The 24,904-nt window shown below is 40.1% G+C and overlaps 1 protein-coding gene and 2 long non-coding RNA genes across 3 annotated transcripts in view; 1 reads left to right on the top strand and 2 right to left on the bottom strand.

The window, feature by feature from the left end:
* The window catches only part of LOC144317430 (uncharacterized), a 40,340-nt gene extending 24,945 nt beyond the window's left edge, over positions 1-15,395 (bottom strand). The window contains exon 1 of the long non-coding RNA XR_013383432.1: positions 14,790-15,395. This is a non-coding gene — a long non-coding RNA (uncharacterized LOC144317430). The remainder of the gene's footprint in view (positions 1-14,789) is intronic.
* Positions 1-24,904, bottom strand: part of RCAN2 (regulator of calcineurin 2) — a 260,301-nt gene that overhangs the window by 174,855 nt on the left and 60,542 nt on the right. The gene's annotated exons all lie outside the window — the stretch shown is intronic.
* LOC144317428 (uncharacterized) lies at positions 596-3,333 on the top strand. Its single transcript, XR_013383431.1, has 3 exons — positions 596-733; positions 850-1,057; positions 2,235-3,333. It is a non-coding gene; the product is annotated as an uncharacterized LOC144317428 (long non-coding RNA).

Genomic DNA, 24,904 nt, shown 5'->3' with positions numbered 1-24,904 from the left:
TGTACTGTGTCTCAATGTGAGAAAACATTCAGTGGCTCTTTTCCTCATCAACTCTTATCGTTGGACTATTTGGTAAAATAGCCATAGACTCCCACAGGGGTGAGGATGAGGGAGGAGACATCAAAGAGGATAAAAACCAACTTGCAGAAATGCAGCAGAGTGAGACCTCCCTCTTAGCATCTGCAGCATAACCAGATTTATATGAAACCAGGTTCAAGGCTAATGCAGTCAAGAGTGAAGCAGTCTACACTGTTATTTTTTTAAATGACATCTTTCCTTATACAGGTAGCAACCACTCAAATACAAAGATCTCAGAGGAAATGAAACTTGGATTTTTCACAGGAAACAAAGCAATGATTTAAAACTTTTTAAACAGTTGGCTTTATCTGAGTCCCCATGAAGAATTCCAAGAATTCTCAGGCAAAACCCTCATCTGAAAAAGTCCACATTTAAATAGTAGTATGAACAGAAAAAATACAATTCTTTGATTGTTCAGAAGAACAAAAGCATTCTTGCTGCCAAGAACTGCTTCATGGACAGAGCACTAGACCTTGAAGGATAACATTTTTTTTTTTTTTTTTTTTTTTTTTAGTTAGATTCCATGCCCAATGTGGAGCCCAATATGGGGCTCGAATTCATGACCCTGAGAGCAAGGCCTGAGCTGAGATCAAGAGTCAGACACTTAACCGGCTGAGCCACCAAGGTGCCCCTTGAAGGATAAGGATTTTAAAAGGTATCTGTGAGATGTGGGAAATCTACTTCAAGATTGATAATTTTATATAATTTTAGTTTGTATATGTTAATATCCTATTTTTGTGACAGCGTCAGGAAATTTGTATTTGTCCTAAGTTATTTAGGTGATTTTATGTTCAACCACGCCTGGAAACCCACACCTTGACCTACAGCTGTAGGTTCTCCAAGTGTGGTCCCTGGACCAACAGCATCAAAATCAGCAACTCCTGGGAACCTGGTAGACACACAAATACTCAGGCCCTTGGAAAACCTACTGAAACAGAACCCTTAAAGGTGGAGCCCGCTGGTTTTAACTAGAAGCCAGGTGAGTGGTAATGCAGCTCAGGTTTTGAACCACTGCCTCCAGAGATGCCAAAGTTCCCAAGGCACCTCTTCAGGCCATTCCAGAGAATTCCTGATGGATGGGTAATTTAACAGTACTAGATAAAAATAAACAGTACTAGATAAAAATTACCTAATTTCACAGAGGGGCAGGCCCTTAGAAGTACGCCTCTAAAGGCAGAGAGAGCGGAAAAAAAAAAAAAAAAAAAGAATAATATTGATTGAGGACTATATAAAAATTAAGACCTTAGTGTGTCCCAAAGAAGTATAATAAAATAAGAAATTGGAGATTAAAATGGAATGGTACTAGCCAACCCTGAAACTGCCCATCTGGAAAGAAGTAGCTTTGATTTTTTTAAAGTCAACAGTATGTTGCGATTAGTATTTACAAAATCCATGATTATTCCCTCAGGAGAGAAGCTGTTTATAAAACAACTTCTGCAGATTTTCTAATCGGAGTCCTTCTAGAATCACAAACATTTTTTTTTCCTAGGCAGCCTCGGTCAGATACCTTGAAGAGATAGCTTTCACTGACAATGTTCCTATTACTTCCCTACGGGCAGCTCAGACTGCTCTGCTGTACATTATTTTGCCCGGATACCTGTTTACATGTTTTGAGCCATCCGATACAGAGCTAAACAGCTGTGATGTCTGCAGGCTCTTCACGGCAACCTGCCGCAGATGGCACCAGCTGATGAGCTGCTCAGACTGCAGCACAGGTTCTCTGTGTCCTGCTATGGAAGATGGTGACTAATTAGCTAGCATTTTAGCCTGGCCTTCCTCTATTGTAAAAGCAGAGCTGGATGTGCTGCCTTTCACGTACCGAAGGTTCTGGTAGGAAGGAAGCATGTATAATTTGAATATTTCCAGCACTGTTCTTATTTCTGGTAATGGTGACAGATTGATGCTCAATGCTACTACAAGGATTCCTAGTGCAGTGACCAAGGTTAGGATATAGTTCCTGCCAGCCAAATAGAGCAAAGCTGCCAGCCACGCAGAGAAGGAACTCATCTCCTTGGCCTCTCTATCTTGGTGCTCCACCTGACTGAGTTATTCAACCACTCTGAGTATCCAGATAATAAGGAATATGAAATAGATTGGTTAGGGGCTTGGCAAAGGAATGACATTTCTACCTGGCTTGTTGTTCTTTTTTTCAACAGGAAGGAATTTGGCCAAGAGAAATGCCATCCTCCTAAGGATGGTTGGCATTATGTTTACTCCTGCACATTGCTTCTGTATATCAGGAAAGTCAAGAGGAGTGAAGAAAGGGCCAACCATCACCTAAAATCTTGGGACCTCGGAGACATTCGAAGACCTGTGGATTTTGTAGGGTTATATCAAACCACAAAAATCCAAACCAAGAGCATTTGCCATTAAGATGTCTTTTAAATTATGCTAATAGAATAGATTCCTTTATGTTGATTTATCTGAAGTTATCTTGGGGTTTTTAGGAACATAGTTTATAAATATGAGGCATTCTATGTAAAGAAAGGGCATAGTCTAAACTGATTTTTCAACATTTTCATCCAATCCCCTACAGATTAACTTTCTTTTGTCTACAATTCTAGGAGCAAATACGAATGCAATAACTAAAAACTGCATTTAGTAGATACAGAAAGGTTACATAATAAAACCAGAAATAGTATCATTGAGTTTGTTCTTACATTATTATTCACCTTCCAAAGGTTTCTTAACTCCTTTACAGGCTTCAAATACCACTTAATCAATTCTGGCTGCAACTCAGTTCACATATTCAATTGACTTACGTGGTGTTGCATTTCTAAAACATATATTATAAATGTTTTCAACTAGACTCCACATTTTCATTCCACAATGTCAAGAGAGGGAAGGCCAAAAAGGATGGACTGCGGTTTGCACATGAAAGTACTGGACCATTTCTCCAATCTCACTTTTTCTATAAAAGGCTTTCAAATGAATCATTCATTCATTCCTTCATTCTTTCATTATGGAGAGAGAGTCTGCCAAGTACCAGGAACACGTCAATATTTTACTCTCTCTTGCACTCTCTTACAAATTTTTCTCTGTAAAAATTCATAAAATATTTTTGACTGAAGATTTGAGATAGCAGGTAATGTGAGATATATTAATAATAGACCTCATTTGGGGCATCTGGGTGGCTCAGTGGTTGAGCATCTGCCTTCAGCTCAGGTTGTGATCCTGGAGACCCGGGATTGAGTCCCACATCAGGCTCCCTGAGGGGAGCCTGCTTCTCCTTCTGCCTGTTTCTGTCTCTCTATCTGTGTGTCTCATGAATAAATAAATAAATAAAATCTAAAAAATATAAAATATACCCCGTTCTATTTGAAGTCGATTAGGACATGCTAAAAAATGCTGAATAGTAAACAGCACCTACAGTATTTAAAATGTTATGTCTCCACCTTCTGGCCACAAGGCAGAAAGGCATGCCTGACAAAAAACCAGGGAACAATGAGGCTTTTACAAATGGAATCTTTTCCCTGTTACTGCAGTGTTCAAATATTTTCTGCATGCCTAGTCTGGGTTATGGCTCTAGATAAGGAGACTCTTAAGAATAGCATGTAGGAAATATTATTTTCTTTTCTGTGAAAAATTCAACGTCGTAGAGCAAATCTTTGAACAATTCAAAAACACATAAGTTAACAGTGTTATTTTGAAAATATTCAGTGTTAACAAAGATAATGTGATCTTAAGCTATTTGTCAATTCGTGGCTTTCAAAGTCCTTTTGGATGCACAATGTGGTCATCCTCACCATGGATAGGTGGCTGGTGCCTACAGGAAGCTGGGGCAGGGAGGGAACTCACAGGCTTTGTAGTTCAGCAGGGATGGGTTTGCCTATCAGCAACTCCATTTTTTAGCATGTAACCTTGAACAAATGCCTGAAACTTTTGAAGACACTTCAAATATTGAGCAGTAAGAAGAGCCTATGGTTGCTGGGAGGATCACATAGGGCATAGCCGATCTAAAAGTACACAGAGCACTCACTGCCAGATGAATAAAAAATAAGGTACAGTAGTCCTCCCCTTTATCCATGGTTTTGCTTTCCATGGGTTCAGTTACCTGCGGTCAACTGAGGTCTGGAAGCTAATGCTCTTCCTTCTGACATCATCAGAAGGTCAATAGCAGCCTAACGCTACATCATGATGCCTACTTCATTCCCCTCACTTCATCTCATCCTATGGGCATGTTGCATCTCACAACACAAGAAGGGTGCATTCAGCATTATAAAATATTTTGGGAGAATGATAGAGACCACATTCATATAACTTTTATTAGAGTATACTATATAATTGTTCTATTTTATTATCAGTCATTATTAACACCCTGTGCCTATTTATAAATCAAATTTTACCACAAGTATGTAGACATAGGAAAAAATATTGTACATATAGGGTTCACTACTACCTGTGGTTTCAGGTGACATCCGTTGCGGGGGGGCGGGTTTTAGAACATATCCTCTGCAGATAAGTGGAGACTACTGTATATACTTACAATTAAATATTATTCAGTCTTTTATTAAAAAGGAAAGAAATTCCGGCACATGCTACAACATCAATGAATCTCGAGGACATTCTGCTAAGTGAAATAAGCCAGATGCAAAAGGACAAATATTGCATGATTCCTCTTATACGAAGTACCTGGAGTAATCAAAGTCATAGAGACAGAGAGTAGAAACAAGGTTACCAGGGACTGGAGGGAGGGAGGAATGGAGAATTAGTGTAATGGCGTTAGAGTTTCAGCTTTACAAGGTGAAAACATTCCAACAGATGGATGGTGGGGTGATGGTTGCACAACAGTGTAAGTGTACTTAATGCCACTGAATTGGGTACTTACAAATAGTGAAAATGGTAAATTTTATGTTGTGTGTGTTTAACACACACAAAATTAGGGAGACACCTGGCCCATGGAAAGTGTCAGGTGAACAACTTCTAGAGCTATAACAGCTCTCCTACTCTGCTATATTGCTGCCATTGATCATTTAATAAACAATGAAACAAAGGATAGAGCTTTAAATGATGGGTCTAAGGCTATTCTGTATGGTAATGCAAGTTACCAGACCTCTCCACCAGACTGACTGATGTGTGTATGTCCATAGGAGTTTTTAACGCTTTGAAACAGTTCAAAAGTTTGCACCCTGAGATAGGATATGATACCTAAGAACACAGAGGTCACCCCCACTAAAGGCAAGTTTTAAATTTTCTGGTGAATTTGAAAAGAATGTGGCTCCCATTGCTTGTTTTATTTTAAGTGAGATAGATTTTTCTTTTTTTTTTTTTAAAGATTTTAGTTATTCATTCATGAGAGACACACAGAGAGAGGCAGAGACACAGGCAGAGGGAGAAGCAGGCTCCCTGCGGGGAGCCTGATGCAGGACTCGATCCCAGAACCCCAGGATCACGACCTGAGCAAAAGGCAGATGCTCAACCACTGAGCTACCCAGATGCCCCAAATTTCTCATGTAATAAATCATATCCAGCACCAAGGCTCTGACTCACAAGATAATACCACTGACACCATTCTATAATCTAGTGGCTAACACCTCCCTCTGCCATATATAAACTCGAGTTTTTAAAGGCAGTGTCATTGGCTTAGTCTAGGGAATGGCTCATGCTGTAAGATAGAGTTCTATGATTGTCACTTAGTCACTGAATCAGGATTAAAAGATCTTAACCCATCCATACTAATAAATCACACAAGGTTTGATGAAAAGATCAGGTCCCTGAGTAGAGTTTGGGTGTCCTGGTTGGTGTGTTGGGAAAGTCATAAATCTGTATTGCAACTTGCAAAGGCTGGTGATAAGAGGGCTGGAAAGTGGTGGAAAACAGAGTGGAGGGAAGTGGGGAAGGTGTATATGTAGCAATTACTGAAGACAGCCAAAACCTGCCTTCTGCAAAGCATCAACAGGGGTTGATCGAGATTCAGTGAAGTCCCTTAGTCACATGAAGATTCTCAGTAATTTCCCTAGAGGGTACTAAGGTTCTCTGGAGAATAAGCAAAAACTTCAAAAGGCCCAAATTAGAGACACAATTGTTGCTCCCCTCCCCACGAAGAAAACAACTCAATAGAAATATGAAGAAGGGTTTGTTATAATGTTATTCACTTATGTATCATGTTTTTTTGTTTATAGAACCCTTAGTGACTTTTTAAATATTTAAATAAGAATGTCAAATAGCAATTATTTCTTATGGTAACTGTAACTACTCTTTAAGAGCACTTATTCTGTGTACTTTCCCTACATTCTAACTCTCCTGACATTTGACATTGACATATAAGGGTTTTTTTTTCTGCTTGAGTTATTTTATTGTTCTATGGTCCTTCCACCATGACATGGAAATAACATTAAATTATATCTAAAGGGTCAGAGAGATTAAGGAACTTCTATAAGGGCACAGTTACTAAGTGGCAGAGCTGGGTTTTCAACACCGTCTGCCTGTCTTCGAAGCCTGTGCAATTATCTACTGGATCTGTCCTAGGTGTTGCTTTTTTTTTTTTTTTTTTTAAGATTTTGTTTATTTATCCATGAGAGAGAGAGAGGCAGAGACACAGGCAGAGAGAGAGGTGGGCTCCCTACAGGGATCCCGCTGTAGGACTTGATCCCAGGACCCCAGGATGACAACCTGAGCTAAAGACAGACGCTCAACCACTGAGCCAACCAGGTGCCCTGCCTTAGGTATTTAGTGTGGAGTTAGGTCATTTATTAGTATTTTCAAAAAACATATGGTTAGAAGCTGAGTGGAAATATGGTTTTCCTCATCAGATTTAATTTCAGAGAGCCGAGACGGAGCCCTTTTGCTCTCGATCTGTGCATCTAGTTCAGTGCCTAAATCTAGTTCAGTTGGATTGATTCCAACATTAATCCATTAATCAATGGACTCCACACAACTAAATTAAAAGATTTTTACAAGAAATACTGATCAATACAGATCATGGACAGTCATCTCCATAACAAATCAATGAAAAAAGTCACAGTCTCTGTCTTGGGAATATTTTTATGCTAGAAAAATATTTCTTACTAACGCTCTTGCTCAGGGACAAAGTGGTATGAGAGATGGCTGTATGTGGGAGACCTAAAGGAGATGAAGCTACTGGGCCGGAAGGGAAAGTTGCAGCAGTAGCCCTGGTGCCCAGTACAGTGCCTGGCACATGCAAGAGTTCAGTAAATAGGTAAATGAAGCGATTAACCACAGCACAATAGCAGGTTTGCTCTTAGAAAGACAATAGGGCCCAGGAAGCATTAGATCATCATAGGGGACCCCATTCCTCCTGTAGGACAGGGGCTTCTCCCTGGACACCCTTGGAGAGCCACACTTTGGGTAAGGAGCACTACTCAGGGGCTCACACCTGCTCAGCCTATTCAGCTGATCCTCAGCTTGCAAGAGACAGCAAAGTTATATGCAAAGCTTTTAGAAAATACAGTAAATTCTGAATCATTTAAGGACTGGTAATCTCATCTGTGGATTATCTGACTTAAGGGTTTTTTTCTGCTTGAGTCACTTCATTGTTCTATGATTCTTCCACCATGACAGGGAAATAACATTAAATTATTATCTAAAATGGCAGGGCACTGCAGCTACTTCAGGGTAGTTCTCAGCATGTTGACCCCCTCCTCAACCTTACTCAATAGTTCTGAATGGTTCATTACTGTTTTTATGTTATGAATTTCAAGTTCCTCAAACTAACATATAAAACTGACATAGTTTCATTGCTTCTTTTACCAAACCATTCTTTTTGCCATCCATTCCTATCCCTGAAACAAGATTTGTGAGTATATTTTCTTTTCAACATACTGGTCCATTCATTCATTCATCCATCAACAAAATGGATAAGGGCATGGAGAATAGAGCAGAAGGGGGTTCACACAAGGTCCTTCTCTCATGGAGCTAGTTGGAAGAGAGAGAAATCAGCTAATCAACCAGCCTACTACCAGAAAATCATAAAATAAGCCATTTTTATCAGATCATTTTCAAGTAGAGAATGAAAAAGGGATATAAGAGTAAGTCTTATCTCTAAGGATAAGACATTGAAGTTGAGATCTGAATGAAAACAGCATCTAATCCTATCATGATCAAGAAGAGCATCTGCAGAAGAAAGAAGAGATGACTCACAGAGAGTGAGAGAGAGAGAGAGAGAGAGAGAGAGAGAGAGAGGGAGGGAGAGAATATGTGGCAGAAACATAATAGGTGAGGAGGACAATGATAAGATAATACTTGAAAGATTGGCAGGGCATAAACAGTAAGGAGTTCTAAACTTTATTCTAAGTATGATGGGAAGTGACTGGAGGGCTTTAAAAAAAGATTTTATTTATTTATCTGAGAGAGTGAGCGAGAGTGAGCACAATCAGAAGGGAGGGGCAGAGAGAGAGGGAGAAGCAGACTCCCCACTAAACAGGGAGCCCAACATGGGGCTCCATCCCAGGACCTTGAAGCTGAAGGCAGACACTTAACGGACTGAGCCACTCAGGTACCGCTGGAGGGCTTCAAATAAAGAATTGATAAAACCATCTTATTTGCACTTTGTAAAGGTCTCTCTCTCTAGAGGAGCATGGATTGTAGATAGCCCAATAGCAGAAGCAGGACGACCAACTCAGAGACTGTTACAGGCAAGAGATAATGGTGTCTTAATCTGAAATGATAGTGGTAGAGATAGTGTGAGGTCTAATCCAGGATTTTTTAAGATATAGATCTTATAAGACTTGTATATAGATTATATGTTAAGAAGAGGAAAAGGAAGATGAATGTCTCCTAGATTTTTGACTTAAACAACTGAGTGGGGGGTAATGGTGTATATGAAGATGCAGTGGGGCAAACAGGCTTCTTGAGAGGTTACCAAAAGGTCTGCTTTACTCACATTAAGTTTGAGGAGACGTTTCAACTTACATAGAAATGTTCAGTGGACAATTAAATCTTTGAGTCTGGAGTTCTGAGGCATAGACAAGACTAGAGGTTGAGAGTGAAAGGGGTCACTGGCATTGACATGGCTGAATGAGATCACCCACAAGGAATATATAAATAAAAAATAGAAAGTGGCCAATAACTTACCTATGGGGCACTTCAAGTTCAGATGAAGGAAAGGAGAATAGGACCCTGAGAAGGAGTAGTCAGTAAGGAAAGAGAAATGAAGAATACATAGTGTCATGAGACATAAAAGAACTTTGAAGAGAAATTAATGGTCAACTTTGTCAAATGTTCTTGAGAGATCGAGAATTAATATGGAAAAGACAACTACTGGGTTTGGCAACATGAAGGTCATTATCACTTTGATGATAGCTTCTTAGTGGAGTAACAGGGAGAGATGCCTGATTGGAAGCAGGCTGAGGAATCTATATGAGTTAGGGAGACAGTGATTATAGAAAAAAGAAGATTTTCTGTGAGAGGTACAAAAGAAATAGTTGAAAAAGGACATAGGAAAGACAGGAGACTTTTGTTTCAAGGAGAGGAGATACCTCTATATGCCAACAGGAATAATCTAATAAAAAGAAAGCAATTAATTATATAGGGGTGAAGGCTCATTGTAGATACAAAAAGTTTGGGAGGCAAGACAGGTTGGGACTCTGAACACAGTGAAAAGGTTGAGCCCTTGCTAGGAGCAAAGATACCTCCACCTATGCAAAAGGAGACAAGGTAGAGAGCATGAGTTAACATGGAAATCAGATGAGTAGACCTGGAGGCATAAAGATGAGGGTAGAGAGCTCCTTCTTGCTTCTCAGCGAAGCATGATGCAACATCATCATGGCTCTGGAGGAAAGATGAAGGTATGAACAACCATTTTAGAGAGTGAAAAAGTGAACATCTATGCTAGAAACACCAGTAGTATTAAATGTCCAATTGTGGTTTCTTATTTTGAATATAAAGTGAGAACAATCAGCCAGTTGTGTATTTTTCTCCAGCAGCTGGTCAGGGGCCAACTCATGAATTGAAGGAAGCTAGGGTGAAGGCTTTTCCATGAGAAAATAATAAAGATAGCAAAAATATTGAAGGCATTCTGAAGGAGGCCACGATGGTAATGAATCATAACCTTTAAGCTAGTAAGGAGGTAGTAGGGTCATACAAAGGGATGGATTGGAAGTCTATCCTGAAAGGGTGGATTGAAGTCCATCCTGAAAGACTCGAGGCACTCAAGAACTGCTAGAATAAAAATGTGTGTGTAAATAAAGGATAAAAAGTGGATACTTGGAGTCAAAAATTTAAACTTAGGACATTGTCTCAACAAGGAATGACTTGCTCTGTCACCTCTGCTTGGTGCATTCCCAGTTCTAACCCCTATGAGATTGAACTTGGCTATTCTGCTTACTTTCTGGATGCCTTTGGGCAAGCCATGTAACATCTCGGAGCTCTCATCTATAAAATAAAGACAGTCAATCTTTCTTATTACTTTGAAAGTTAGCAATAACATATGTAAAGCACTTGCTGCATTTACTACGTGGCAGGTGCTCAATCTTGGCTGCCTATTGGGTATACCTGTGTTTATTCTTACATCATCAATGGCAGCTTAAGAACTCACAGAAGGGGAAAGAAACTTAGGCTTTGTCTAGTCCATTACTAACCCTGCTTCTCCTGTAACTGATGCTACAATCCATTCTCCTGATTTAAATTTAGCCTACAGTTATCAAGAGGAATTAATAAAGTTATCCATTCCATGCAATACTGCACATTTATTTTCCAGTTTCTAAATAACTTAGAGCCAAATGAGCCAAGAATAAATTATAAAGAAATTCCTTAATTTTGTGTTCTTATTCTTAATCCCTTTTCTTCATATTTAAAAATGATCTTTTCACTTTAGCCAGAATTGCTGTTCTAATAAGTTGCAATGAATAAACTGGGTAGTGTCAAAAATTTAACTTCCACTAAAGAAAAGGACTTTCACTGATACTGGTAGATTATACAAATAAAAAAAGAGAAACAAAACTTCATTATATATATATATATATATATATATATATATATATATATAATTTCCCCCAAGAGGAAAGAGGCAGCATTGAGTCAAAAGATTCTCAGAGACAAACTGAATGAAAATAAAACAAGACAGAAATGTGTGTGTCTTTTAAGGAATAAATTATATCTTGGAAATACAATAATAGTCCTTACATACATTAATTAATTAAATTAGGAAATCAAGATAGAGTTCCTGCTAGATTTTTAGGTGGAAAATTCTTTCTAGTTCTATAGGGTAGTTAAAAGTCCTCTCATAACTTGTGGATTAGCATCACTGGAAGATACCATTGAAGGAAATCATTACAATGAAACAACAATGTGAGTGCAATGTGATATGTAAGAATTTTGGCTTTTGGTTTCTTTTTTTAACTTTAAGAGCATATGTTGATGGATATTTTAGATCCACATTGACTCTAGTAGTAAGCACCAAATGCCCCTCTCCTGTCTTTTCTCTTTGCCACCTGCTGAGGATGCTAACATGTGAAGATCTGCCAATCTGTGGGGGCCCTGAACACTGCGCATTAGAAACTAAATTAGAGATTAAAATGTGAGTATGTTGAGTTACCTTTAAATGCTAAATATATTTATTAAGTGCTCATTTTGCAAAGCACCCTGTGCCAGTATCATGAATTATACAAGGATAAATGAGCATAGTGGCTCCATTAGTATAAGTGGGAGATAAACACAAATGGCAAAGGTGCAAAAGGCCTTGTAGAATCTGGCAAGTGCCAGAAGTTTTCAGACAAATAGCTATGGGAGTGAAAGGTGGGCAAAGTTCCTAATGGTTAGAGAAATGACAAAGGACTTCCTAGAAGGTGGATCACTTGAACCAGTCTTGGAAAATAAGTCATATTTTAATGAGTAGAGATGGGGGTGAAAGTGAATGATGGAAATAAGTGCAGTGTGATGGGCAAGTGAAGGCTGTGTGTACAAGGATCATGAGTTCTCAAATCGGGCTAGACTGCACATGGGTTACCAGGTGCTACAGTGCTATGTCAGCCTAGAAAAGTAGTCTGGGATCAGATCATGTATGTCTTGTATGTCTCCTGAGCCAAGGAGCTTGAGCTTTCTTCTGATGGAATAGCTTTGGAGCAGAAGAGCAATACAAGCAGGATTATCATTAGCAATGCGACCCTGGCATCCTTGTGGAAAATAAAGACAGGCTCCCCCAGGAGGACTGCATTATCCACATGAGAGGGGCCAAGCTAACGAGGGCAAAACCAGGGCACTGGCTATAGGAATGGCTTGAAAGATATAGCATCAAGATACTTAAACAGGGTGATAAAGGAAAACGGTCGTAATCAAATGTGCCTCTAGAACTATTGTGATTGACTTGTAGGACTGAGCCACCATTAACCAGGTTCATAATACAGAAGGGGGCACAGGAATGAAAATGCTGGGCTGCGGACAGGGAGAGGCGAGTTTAGCCTTGGACCTGCGAGCTTGCAAGCATTAGTGGTGCACGTGACTGAAGGAACTGAGGAGATACAGTGGGCTGAGGTGAGCTGAGAGCATCTACTAAACTAGCAACTGGGGACAATGCTGAGAGAGAGAAGAGAGCTTCATAAATGCTAATATTTGAGGGCTGGGAAGAGGAAGAGGACTGAGCAAAGACTGAAGAGGAATGGCAAAGTTAGGAGAATAGGTGCCTGGCCTAGAGGTGATACCCAATGACTAAAATAAATAATAATAATAATAATAATAATAATAATAATAATAATAATAAACAAACAGGATAGTGCCCAGCCATAGAAATTTAAAGAGTATTTTAATAAAGGAGTGACTACATAAATTAAAAGGATGAATTTTATTCTATGTGAATTATATCTAAATAAAACCAGTATTAACGGGATCCCTGGGTGGCGCAGCGGTTTGGCGCCTGCCTTTGGCCCAGGGCGTGATCCTGGAGATCCGGGATTGAATCCCACGTCGGGCTCCCAGTGCATGGAGCCTGCTTCTCCCTCTGCCTGTGTCTCTGCCTTTCTCTCTCTCTGTGTGTGACTATCATAAATAAATAAAAATAAAAAAAAACAGTATTAACAAAGAATAAAAGGATAATCGATTGCGTAAGATGATATAGAGAAATTAAGCAGTCTGAGGGTCATGGAGCCGTCAGTTGAAAGCAGAAACAACCTCTAAAAGTGCAATTCCAGTAGAGGAATGGCAGAAATCCAACTGTTGGAAGCAAAAATGGGATTGGAAAATGGAAGGACCTAGTCATGTAGCTTTTAATCAATAAGTTCAACATCTCTTAATGTTTTATCTTTAATATAAAAATAACACATTGTTACTCTGATGTGGAAAATGTAGACGGGCTTAAAAAAAGGACAAAACGAAAATCATCTAATTTTCTACTATACTGGAATAACCAGGGTTCATGTTGTGATAGATTTCAATACATTTTTCTGTACTTACTATTTATAGACTTGAAATCATGAGAAACATTCAGTTTTATATCCAGTCTTTTCGAAAAATGATTCAATTTCATGGCATTTACTATCGTATGGATGTGTCATCATTTTAAAATCATTCTCCTATGGCTAGACTTTGGTTTATCTCCCATTTTGCTATTTTCATTGTAATGAATACATTTATTCCTAAATCTTTATCCAATATCGTTTTACTATTTCCTTAGAATATATGCTCAAATGGGGAATTGCTGTGTCAAAATACATGAGCATTTTTATGACTCTTGCTGTATTATCAAATGGATTTTCAGAAATATGGTACCAATTTACAATCCTTCAAGCATGGATTCAGTGCACGTTCTTCCCTACTGAGTATTATCATTTTCTTTTCCCTCACTTTGCCGATTGGAGAGATAAAAACCATGTCTCACTGTTGGTTTAATTTGCATATGTTAGCTCAAAGAGCTCTCAAATAAGATTCTCCTTTAAGATCTGTGATTTGTTTCTAAGCTTCCTGATTAAAAAGGCAACAGAGAGAAACAAATTGATGAAAAAAAGATTATGAAAATGAACACAGATTAAAATTTAGTTCTATAAAACCAACAGAGGGACATATCAATTTGGACAAGGAGAAAGAAGCTCTTCATTTATGATAACCAAGTACTGCAGAGAAAAAAAATCTCTCTCCCATTCAGCTGCTATTAATCCTTCTGGTTATGTTCTGAAGTCCCTGTTATCCAAACAATCTCAGGAGCTAGGGTAAAATACTGATGCACCAATTTTCTCGTATTCTTTATACACATCTCATTGACATGATCCAACATATTCAATTTCACTTGGGGTGGTGTATTTCAGAGAAACAAGCTAAAACTCTTTCCTAAGTATTTGTATTTGTATTCACGATCTAATGACACTGGAAAAAAAGAACAAAGCTGTCATTTCCTAAGAGCCAGGCACTGTGCCATGGATTTATACATACTATTAACTCTCACAACACTTCATAAGGGAAACTATCAGACCCATTTTTCTGATGAGAAAACTCAGGCTCAGAGCAATTTTGCTGTGCCCTGAGCCACACAGCTATGAAGTGATCTGAAACTCCAGTCCAGCTATCTGGCACAAATCCCACTCCCATTTGGTCTATCATTTGACATTAATAATCTGGGAGACAAGTTAGTATCATTGTCTTTGTTACCTTATTTGAACTTCAAGAAAGGAAAATTGCTGTAATACATCAATTTCCCAGGAGCTCAACAAAATATCTTAAATATTGTAGTGGGCTAAAATGTATCATTATGATGAGAGCAGAAGGAAAAAAAAAAAAAGAAAACTTGAGTTTTTAAAGAAAACACTTCAAGCATCCCTCTCTCTGACCTGTCCAACAATTCTTCCATTTCTCTCAGCCCTCCAATCAGTGAGGCTCCCACTTTCCCAGCATCCAGCATCGAGGCCATCCCACGTCCTCAATTCCTCACATAACTGGGATGCCTCACCAGCAGCCTTAATGACTGCACAAAGCCCCTTCTCTATGATTCTCAGCTGATCAAGCTCAGGCTCCTCTCTCACCCACCCCCTCTGCACCAGCACCCTGGCAACTCAGTATTACTAGGGAAGATCACAAGTCTTGCCAACTGATCTCACATTCATAGCCAAAAATCTCCAATGGCCACTTAACATCGCCCAATTTTAAATAGATTGCCTTAGAATATTAATTCTTCTCCCACTCCAAAATGGCTATTTTGCATCTCAAATACACAGCGTCCTTCCCCACCCCCAGCTGAGGAGCCTGCCCTCTTCCACATGGGGAGTAAGGAGCAGCAATCAGACAGGGACTGGTTCACTTCCCACTCCTGTAATAACTGCCCATATCTGTATTTTACCATAGCCTTCCCAGCTGTCACACAGGATGAGGTAACCCCACTCCTACCCAAGGCAAGTGGTACATGGTGCTCTTGATCCCAGCTTTTCCAAGGCCGGAGTTGTCTCATGGTTCAGGGCTCAGTTCAAATGATTCCCTCTCAGAGAACCTCCCTTCCCTACCCAACCTACACACCCAGTCACCTTCTGGTGTTCTGTTCTAGCACAGTGCTTCCTATGGGCTATGGAGAGCTGCACTGGCACCATCTGAGAATGTTACAGATGCAAATTCTAGGACCCCCCCCCAGGCCCACAAAATCTACCCAGGCCACTCTGGAGGTGGGGTCAGTTGTATGCTGGAGCCAGCTCCCACCCACGCTGGAGAGACCAGATTGTGAAATTTCCAGGGATTGTACAACCTGACTGTTAAACACAACCACTGCTAAACATTAAACTGTATAAGCTTTCAAGTAAATGAACTGTATCTGGGATGGACACAAAATTTAAAATTCCATGCTTCCTAATACGATAACTACAGTTTACTATTACCTCTGCCCTTGAGGTTATTTGCACCTGGCATAGGTGTACGGTAGAAATACTGTATGCTGGTGTTTACAGCACATCTCTTCTTGACTCTGCACATAGTGGTGCCATGTTGGTAGCCTGAAGTCAGTCATAGTGGGAGAACGGACACTACGGACATAGGGCACTGCTACAAACCAAAAAGTATTTTTTTTCCAATGAGCCAGCTGTTAAATATTTCTGTTGATCACTGGATGAGGCCCAACAATCTTCATCTGACCAAGCCTTCTGGGGCATTCTGATACAGCTAGCATTTGAACACCACTGGCTAAGAAACCTTTCCTGCCTATCTCCAATTCCCCAGTAACCTCCTTCTACCACTACCCAGCCCAATTCTCTCTCATCCACCTCCACAGTTCCTAGGTTTGCAGCTTGCCACACTTCAAATCTATCTCTGTTTCATACAACCTGACTTCACAGTACATTTCCCATACTTCATATATACCTTTCCTTTACAGGAAAAGATACGACTTTTCCCCGGGGACCCAGGCAAATCCCTCCTTTATCTTAATTTTATGTCCAGGATTCTATAAAAGGATATTTTTCTAAGTAATTTATTTGTAACCTCATCTCATTTTAGTGTTTACTTCTGTTTTTAAAACGTCATTAAATTACAAGGTGATTTTTTGCCCTCAAAGTAACTTCTTACTCAACCCTGTCATCTCTTCATGTAGAAGTTTGTTGCTGAATCACCGACCAGCAGATGGCAGCAGGGGCTCTTGGAAAGAAGGCCTGACAAAGCCTTTTGGCTGCAAAGAACTTCAATTGCTACTGCAAAGTCAAGCACATTTCTAAGTCTTCTGCTGGTTCATCATATTCTTCATGTCAGCAAACTGCCTTTTAAAATGCAAGATAGATTATGAGAAAAATAAAATAAAATGCAAGTTGGATCATGTTCTACGGCTTCCTAAGGCGAATAACAACCAAAAAAAGCTATTTGCTCTTTTTATGCAAATTGGTTCCTGTCAGACAGGAGTAGAGTTTCTGGCTATCTGTGTTGCCAGGTTTCAAAATGCCAAATTCTTACAGATTCAGATCCAAATTGTTTTACTTCATTTATGTTTTTTTAAAGGTTTTTTCTTACTGTTATCACTTCTACGACCAGTTTTCTTATAAATTTGGGAAGCAAGATATGGAAATAGAACAGATTATAAGCCACAGAATCCCCACATTTTTAAACATGAAAAACTAGAGCACTTAGACTCTCCAGGTCTGTACTATCATAGAGCATCACTGAAAACCATACAAAGCAAGTAAATTGAGTCTGATATTAAGAATGATATAAAAGGGGTGCCTGGGTGGCACAGTCACTTAAGCATCCACCTCTCAATTTCTGCCCAGGTCATGATCTCGGGGTGGTGAGATTGAGCCCCATGTGGGATTCTTCCTTCAGCAGGGAGTCTGCTTCAGATTCTTTCTCTCCCTCTCCCTCTGCCCCTCCCCTCACACTCTCTCTCTCAAATAAATAAATCTTTTAAAGAAAGGATGATATAAAAAAACCTACTGTGTGCACAAGTGTTTGGTTACATAATTAAGGAAAGCTATTCATAAAGAATGGTTCTGCATCTACACAGCACTGGATGTTAAGAAACTTAGGGACCCTGAGATTCCAGGGCTGTCCAGTAACAGTGACAGTCATGGCCTGAGGAGGTGACTGCTGAGCAGTGAGTATATGGACAAACAGTATCAGCACTGGAACGGGGCGGGGGGGGGGGGATTGTCCTTTTTGTAACTTAATTTCAGTAACTTCTGATCAAAATTGTTTGGGGGCACGTGCAATGTGCAGGTAATAGGGAGAAACAAACACATAGCACAATGGACATCATTTCTGCAGTAACACAGCACTACACACAGAAGGCGCCAAGATGAACAAAATGTCATCTCTGCCTGCAGGAGCTCACTGACTACTGGATCCTAAATTTAAGAGATTTTCAGAAAAGTACAGTATTTCTTTCACAAGACTGGCGTGATAATTAAATGAGATTATTTAAAGAAAGGCACTTCACAAACTAAACTCTGAACAAATGTCAGGTTGCCATTATTTTTGCGGAGAGGAGTGATGAAATCAAATGTGTTTACAAAAGATTGATGTGACAATGACTTCAGACACAGATTAAATGGAGAAGGCAACCTTGGGCAGACTGGTCAGCTAAGAGTCCACTGCAGTAACCCAGATAGCAGGTGACAGAACAGGAGCTACCAGGGGCAGTGGACATGATTGAAGGAAAAGACAAAGGAAGAATGGGGAGGACTTTCTATCTGACAGCAGAGCAATAAAAAGAAAAAAAAACCAAAAATGCCTACAATATATTCTCTGGATGACTCATGAGAAGAATCAAATACCAAAGTCAAGTAGGTGATACAATTTAGGGAGAAAGATGGAGAATTTGACTTCTGACATGTTGAGTTTGAGGTGACAGCAGAATATCAGAGAAATACAAGAGAAGGAAGTCTGGGGATGTCACAGCTCACAAACTCCTACTCAACCTTCAAGATCCACCTCCCATGACCTTCTTATCTGGGAATCCCTTCCCTGAGAGCCCTTGGAGATTTATTTAGTTCCCCATAATCCAAAAGTAGTTTTTAAAATCCTTTATCTTAGCACTGTCTTATTGGGTTGGCTTTATCAGCCTGGTGCCTCTCACTTTAATTCGACACCATTAGAATTGCCGAAAGGAAAGTCACCCATCTTTACATCCTTAGCACCAACACAGTACCCTATTCAAGGTGCACAATAAATGTCTTGTGAATAATATAAATAACTAACCAAGGGGAAAAAAAGTCTATCAAAATACAGGATTTGGAAGTCATCTGCTTAAAGGGAATATGAAGATGTTAAAAGACACAATTTCCAAGTGTTAAAAAGAAAACTATAGGCTCAAAATAGTGTCACTTAAGCCAAGTCACTAAATCTGGATTTAATATCTAACTTAACTGCAGTTTTAACCACTCCCCCCACCCCCTACCCTCTATGATATAGTCTTAACCTGTCAATCAGGAACTTTCTTTTTTTTTTTTTTCAAAGATTTTATTTATTCATTCATGAGAGTCACAGAGAGGCAGAGACACAGGCAGAGGGAGAAGCAGGCTCCATGCAGGGAGCCCAATGTGGGACTCAATCCCAGGACCCCGGGATCACAACCTGAGCCAAAGGCAGACACTCAACCACTGAACCACCTAGGTGTCCCAGTCAGGAACTTTCTGATCAGCACTGATGAGGATATCTGCCATATGGGCCTTCTCCATCCTCCAAAGATGAGATAATCTACCTAATAAGACCCCCTGTCTTTCTCCTTTAAGGGAGGGTGATTTGCCTGAAACAATCCTTTTCTTTCACTAATAACTTTTTGGCCTAACCCTCCTTCCTACAAAAACCTTCCCATCTTATACAGCTCTTTGAAGCTCCCCTCTACTTACTAAATGGGATGCTACCCTCATAATTCCTTAATAAAACCAGTCAGATCTCTAAATCGACTGGGTTAGGTTTTGGTTTTCAATGTGAGGAAGAATATTTAGAAAGGAAAAGTGAAAACCAAAGATAGGACAAATGTAGGCAATCAAGAAGAAAGGAAGTTGGGATGCCTGGGTGGCTGGGTGGCTCAGTGATTAAGCATCTGCCTTAGGCTCAGGGGGTGATCCCGGGGTCCCAGGATCAAGTCCCACATTGGGCTCCCTGCATGGAGCCTGCTCCTATCTGCCTACGTCTCCTCTCTCCCTCTCTGTATCTCTCATGAATAAATAAATAAAATCTTAAAAAAAAAAAAAGGAAGGAAGTTAATGAGAGGAAAAGAAAATGAATCAAAGTCTCATAGAAAAAGGATGTCATCACTAACAGAGGAGGACATGTTCTGGGCAGAGGCTTCAAATGTTACTGACATTAAAGAGAAGGAAGATGAAGAATGAAGAAGGAGCCATTGAGTTGCAAAGCCAAACTCATTTGAGAAAATTCAGTTTTATTTCACCAAGAATGAAAATAAGAATAATGAGGAAATGTACTTAATTTAGTGAGGAAGTCAAGGATATGGAGGGAGACCTATGCCTGCTATGAGGCTGCACAAAGGCTGCACAAAACCATGTGCAGGTGGGCATGTATCTCCAGGCAGGGATGTTGATAATATTAAAAGGACTGAGAAGCTACTTTTAAAATGTGATGAACAGCAGGGACATGAGCGCAGGAGTACTGATGAGGTACTGATAACGGGTGAAGAGGACAGGATGGACGGAGCTCTCAAGGGCATTCTTCACAGGGAGGGATGGCTATGTTACAATAACTAACTACTTGTTAAGTATACGTAACTTTAGGACAGAGCTCACAAACTTGCTTCAGGTTGTCCTCTCCTGGCTGCCAGGTTACAGGGTCATGAGGACCTTCATTCCTGGGGTATCTCCAGATGTGTCATTCAGGATATCCAGCACCTTGCTTGAAGGGATGGGCCCAAGCATGTATGCTAGACCATCTGAATTCCTAATTTCATTCCAGGAAGTCCCAGTGTTTCTGGATAGCTCCAGTGGATTCCCAGAGTAAGGCTAGGAAGAGACTTTATTTTTCTTTTACATTTTTAAAAAATATTTTACTTATTTATTCATGAGAGACAGAGAGAGAGAGAGAGAGAGAGAAGCAGAGACATAGGCAGAGAGAGAAGCAGGCTCCCTGCAAGGAGCCCGATGCAGTACTCGATCCCAGCACCCCGGGGATCACAACCTGAGCCAAAAGTAGATGCTCAACCACTGAGCCATGCAGGTAGCCTTAGAAAGGGGCTTTTAAAATAATTTAATTTGTCCCCCCTCTTTCCAAATGAGGAGACCAGGGTCCCAGGAGGTCCAGTGGCTTATTCTAGGGTCATACTGGTAGTTATGGCAGACCAAGACTGAAACTGTGGTTTCCAGACTGCCAGTTCTATGGTCTTTCTGTTTTACATTTCTCAATATTAAGGAATTTGGGGGGGGGAGAAAAAAAGCAGAAAAGAAAGGAAAAGAGACAAGATGAGAGCTCCCCACCTACTGAAGACCTGACCTTTCGTCCACAGCTCTGACCCAACCTATTTTCTGTCCCTCACACTAGTGTGGCTCCTGATGGAGCCATTAGGTAAAAAAGAAGACTGACCTTTCCTCTCAAGAATCCATACACAGGGCTATGCCTTCTTTATTTTTTGTATATTTTCTATCCATTTGTGTACAAACTGTGGGAGCCCCCATTAGTTCATTGTTTTTACTGTGACTGAATTACCCAATTTAAAATCCTATTGTCTTGGGGCACCTGGGTGGCTCAGTTAAGCACCTGCCTTTGGCTCAGGTCCTGATCCTAGGGTCCTTCTTGCTCACGGGGGAGTCTGCTTCTCCCTCTCCCTCTGTTGCTTCCCCTGCTTGTGCACACGTTCTCTCTCTCTCTCTGTCAAATAAGTAAATAAAGCCTTTAAAAAAATAAAATAAGATCCTATTGTCTTAAATAACTATTTTATTTGCCACTTCTTTGGTTGATTTTTGAGACTGGACTGAACTCCTATTCTTCAATCACTGAAGACATAATTTGATTATACCACATGAACTATGTTAAGTATTTACTGTGGTCCAGACATTCCACTAAACAGTTTATATTCATTAACTCACTGTTTTCTATAATTCATTGAGGTGAGCACTCTTCTCTGTTTCACAGAGGAGGAAGCTAAGGCAAAAAAATAATAATTCAAGATTATATAGTGAGCAAGTAGCCAAACTCTGGTTCCTGAGCCTGGGCGCTAACAGCTTGCTCTGCATGCCTCCTAACAGCCCTGCCACTGATTCTGTTGGAACATGGATTCATCTCTGTTGCTCTCACTCAACACTGATGAGTCCCAGACAATCACCAATAAAAAAAAAACAAAAACAAAAACTCGTATTTACATAGACATATATAAAATTTACTATGTGCAATGCATTGTCTGAATGGTTACACATACCTTATTAGTTCATTTAATCTCAAACAATCCTACGAGGTAGATGAAAATATTATGACACTCACTCTACATGGAAAAACAGGGAAGCTTAGGCAATTTGCCAAAGGTTGCACAGCCATCAAACAGACTCCACTCTGAGCAGCCTAGCTCTGGAGTCCTCCCTTCTTAACCACAGGGAGTCCTGCCTCATAAGCAAAAAGCAAGAAACCAGCCAGGAAGTGGCCTCCCTTTGTCATGGAGTCAGGCTATTGGTCCATTTCCAGTGCATCCTTTCTGACCCAAACTTGACACAAGATCCTGTCTGCCACCTTCCCCCTGGAACTCCTTGTTTTCTTCCTGAATGAACTGACCTGTTTCTAGATCGAATTCTTTAGATTTGTGATGCCTGCCATACCTACTATGTACCTGGCCCTAGGCAGGAGCCAATATAGCAGAGTTGTTCAGGTGGAGGGCAGGCAATGAGGTCCGCAGACCCATGTGTCAGTCCTTGTGCTGCCACTGACTAGCTATGTGACCTGGGCAAGGAACCTCACTTCTGGGGAATGGAGACACAATTGAATAATAGCACCTCCCCACCGGGCTGCTGCTAATATGATAGATCACACGCATTATGAAATTAGCACATAGTCAACAGCTTATAAATATTGCAATATCGTGGTTTAAAATCAACTCGGGGGTGCCAGGTGGCTCAGTCAATTAAGCATCTGCCTTGCACTCAAGTCACGATCCTGAGGTCCTGGGATCGAATCCCACATCAGGTTCCCTGCTCAGCAGGGAGTCTGCTCCTCCCTCTCTCTCTGCCTCCCTCCTTGTGCTCTCTCTCTCCTTCCCTCCTACCCTGTCTCTCTCTCTCATAAATAAATAAATATTCTTTAAAAAAATAAAATCCATTCATTCAATAATACATACTGGGGGTCTCATGGATACTGGAGTGATGGCAATGAACAAAGCAGCAGAGCCCTCGCCCTCATGGAGCTGGTGGTATTCTTGTGGGTGAGACTGACACAAAATCTGTGAGCCATTGACCACATGACACACATCAAGTAATGCTATTGACAATGAAAATTACATTTCTATGGCCATGTCTGTGGTTTCCTGTCTTCAACTGGCTGGTCATTTAGCAGCATTTGGAAGATGAGTCCCTCATCCATCTGAAGTTATTTTTCTAGAGTAGAGGTTCTCAAACATTTTGGTTTCATAACAGGGACCTGTTACGTTTTTTAAAAATTACTGAGGATCTCAGAGTGTTTTTGTTTGTTTGGTTTGCATCAATAGATATCTGACATATTAAAAATTCAAACAAAATTTAAAACACAAGAATGCACAGAGCACATTGCATTAGTCAACAGAGTGATGGCATCATCACACATTCCATGGCCTCTAGAAAGCTCCACCATGTACCTGTGAGGGAAGGAGAGTGAAAATGAGAAAGATATCTTAGCATTGTGGTTACTTCACAGGCCTCTGAAAGGGCCCTGGCACTACCATGGGTCTTCAGACTATACTTTAACAACTGTTATTCTAGTGAAAACATATCTGGTTGGGCAGCCCAGGTGCCTCAGTGGTTTAGTGCTGCTTTCAAGCCTAGGATGTGATCCTGGAGACCCGGGATCGAGTCCCACATCGGGTTCTCTGCATGGAGCCTGTTTCTCCCTGTGTCTGTGCCTCTCTCACTGTGTGTGTCTCTCATGAATAAATAAATAAAGTCTTAAAAAAAAAAAAAAGCATATCTGGACTGACATGAGCTTTAAAAAATATATTTATTTATTTTTAAAGATTTATTTATTTGAGAGAGAGAGAATGCAAGTGGGGAGAGGGTAGAGGAAGAGAGAGAATTCTCACGCAGACTCTCCCCCTTTGCCACACCCTGAGTGGAAAGCCTGACACAGCGCTAGACCCCATGACCCTGAGATCATGACCAGAGCTGAAATCAACAGTTGGACAATCAACTGACTGAGCCACCCAAGTGCCCCAGCCAAAAATACTTAAATTTACTTTTTCATCTCTACTGATGTCTTCTTGCTTATTTGTCTATAATCGGAAGCTGAAAATTTTAAATGACAATTTGAACTACATCAAGTACGATGACCTACAATTCGTTTCTTGAGTCGCATATTTAAGTGTCTACTTACCTTTAAAAAAAAAAAAAAGCAAATATCAAAACCTTAATTCTTGATCTTCAGAAGCACAGCCATCCTTATGAAATAGTTTACTTCCCTGCTAAAGATTATATATGAAACATTTCTCAGTGGTTCACTTAATAATAGCTTTAACTTTCAAAGGTGGTTCAGAGAAAAACTGATGACTTCTTTTAAAGGTATGTCATACTCCTTCCCAAAGAAACTATGTTATTATTTAATTGCTATTTTATTTTTTTAAATTTTATTTATTTATTCATGAGAGACACAGATAGAGAGAGGCAGGGACACAGGCCGAGAGGGAAGCAGGCTCCATGCAGGGAGCCCGATATGGGACTCAATCCGGGGACTCCAGGATCATACCCTGGGGGTTAAAGGCAGGTGCTCAACCGCTGAGCCACCGGGGCGTCCCTTAATTGCTATTTTAAATGAATAAAATTCTTCTGAGTGTTTCTAGACATAGTTAAAATTGTTTTATTAATTGCATTTCACTATACTTAAAGGACCTTCTCTGAGTTTTATTTCAGCATTCCTATAAAATAACTATTTCTAAAGACAACAGAGGCTTTTTGCAACTGTAGTTTTTTAATCATCAAGCATTTTTTTCATCAAGCATTTTTTAAAGACATCCAACTTTATTACTTCTAGTACTAATCACTTTAATTGATCTATATGGAAAAACAGCAGGCAGCTGAAAGATCGCTGGTAGTTCTTCACAGTCTTGAATAAAAGGAGCAGCTGGCTAATGCAAATACGTAAAGGTAAATGAATGAGCCTTAAGCTTAGAATGAAAACTAAAATTCCTCCTCAATACAAAAGCCATCTAGCATACTGGAAGGGAAAAGAAAAACAAGTAGATCTGTAGGTCACAGAGGAGGTACTTTGTATTGAGCAATTCTTGCAAAAACAGGCCATGTTCTATGCACTTTATACAAATAATTTAATTTAATCTTCACTGTTAGTTATTCTTACATTCATT

The sequence above is a fragment of the Canis aureus genome, chromosome 7 (genome assembly GCF_053574225.1).
Source record: "Canis aureus isolate CA01 chromosome 7, VMU_Caureus_v.1.0, whole genome shotgun sequence".
Lineage (NCBI taxonomy): Eukaryota > Metazoa > Chordata > Mammalia > Carnivora > Canidae > Canis > Canis aureus.
The sequence above is the reverse complement of the archived record's forward strand: the minus strand, read 5'-3'. Positions and strand labels throughout refer to the sequence as shown.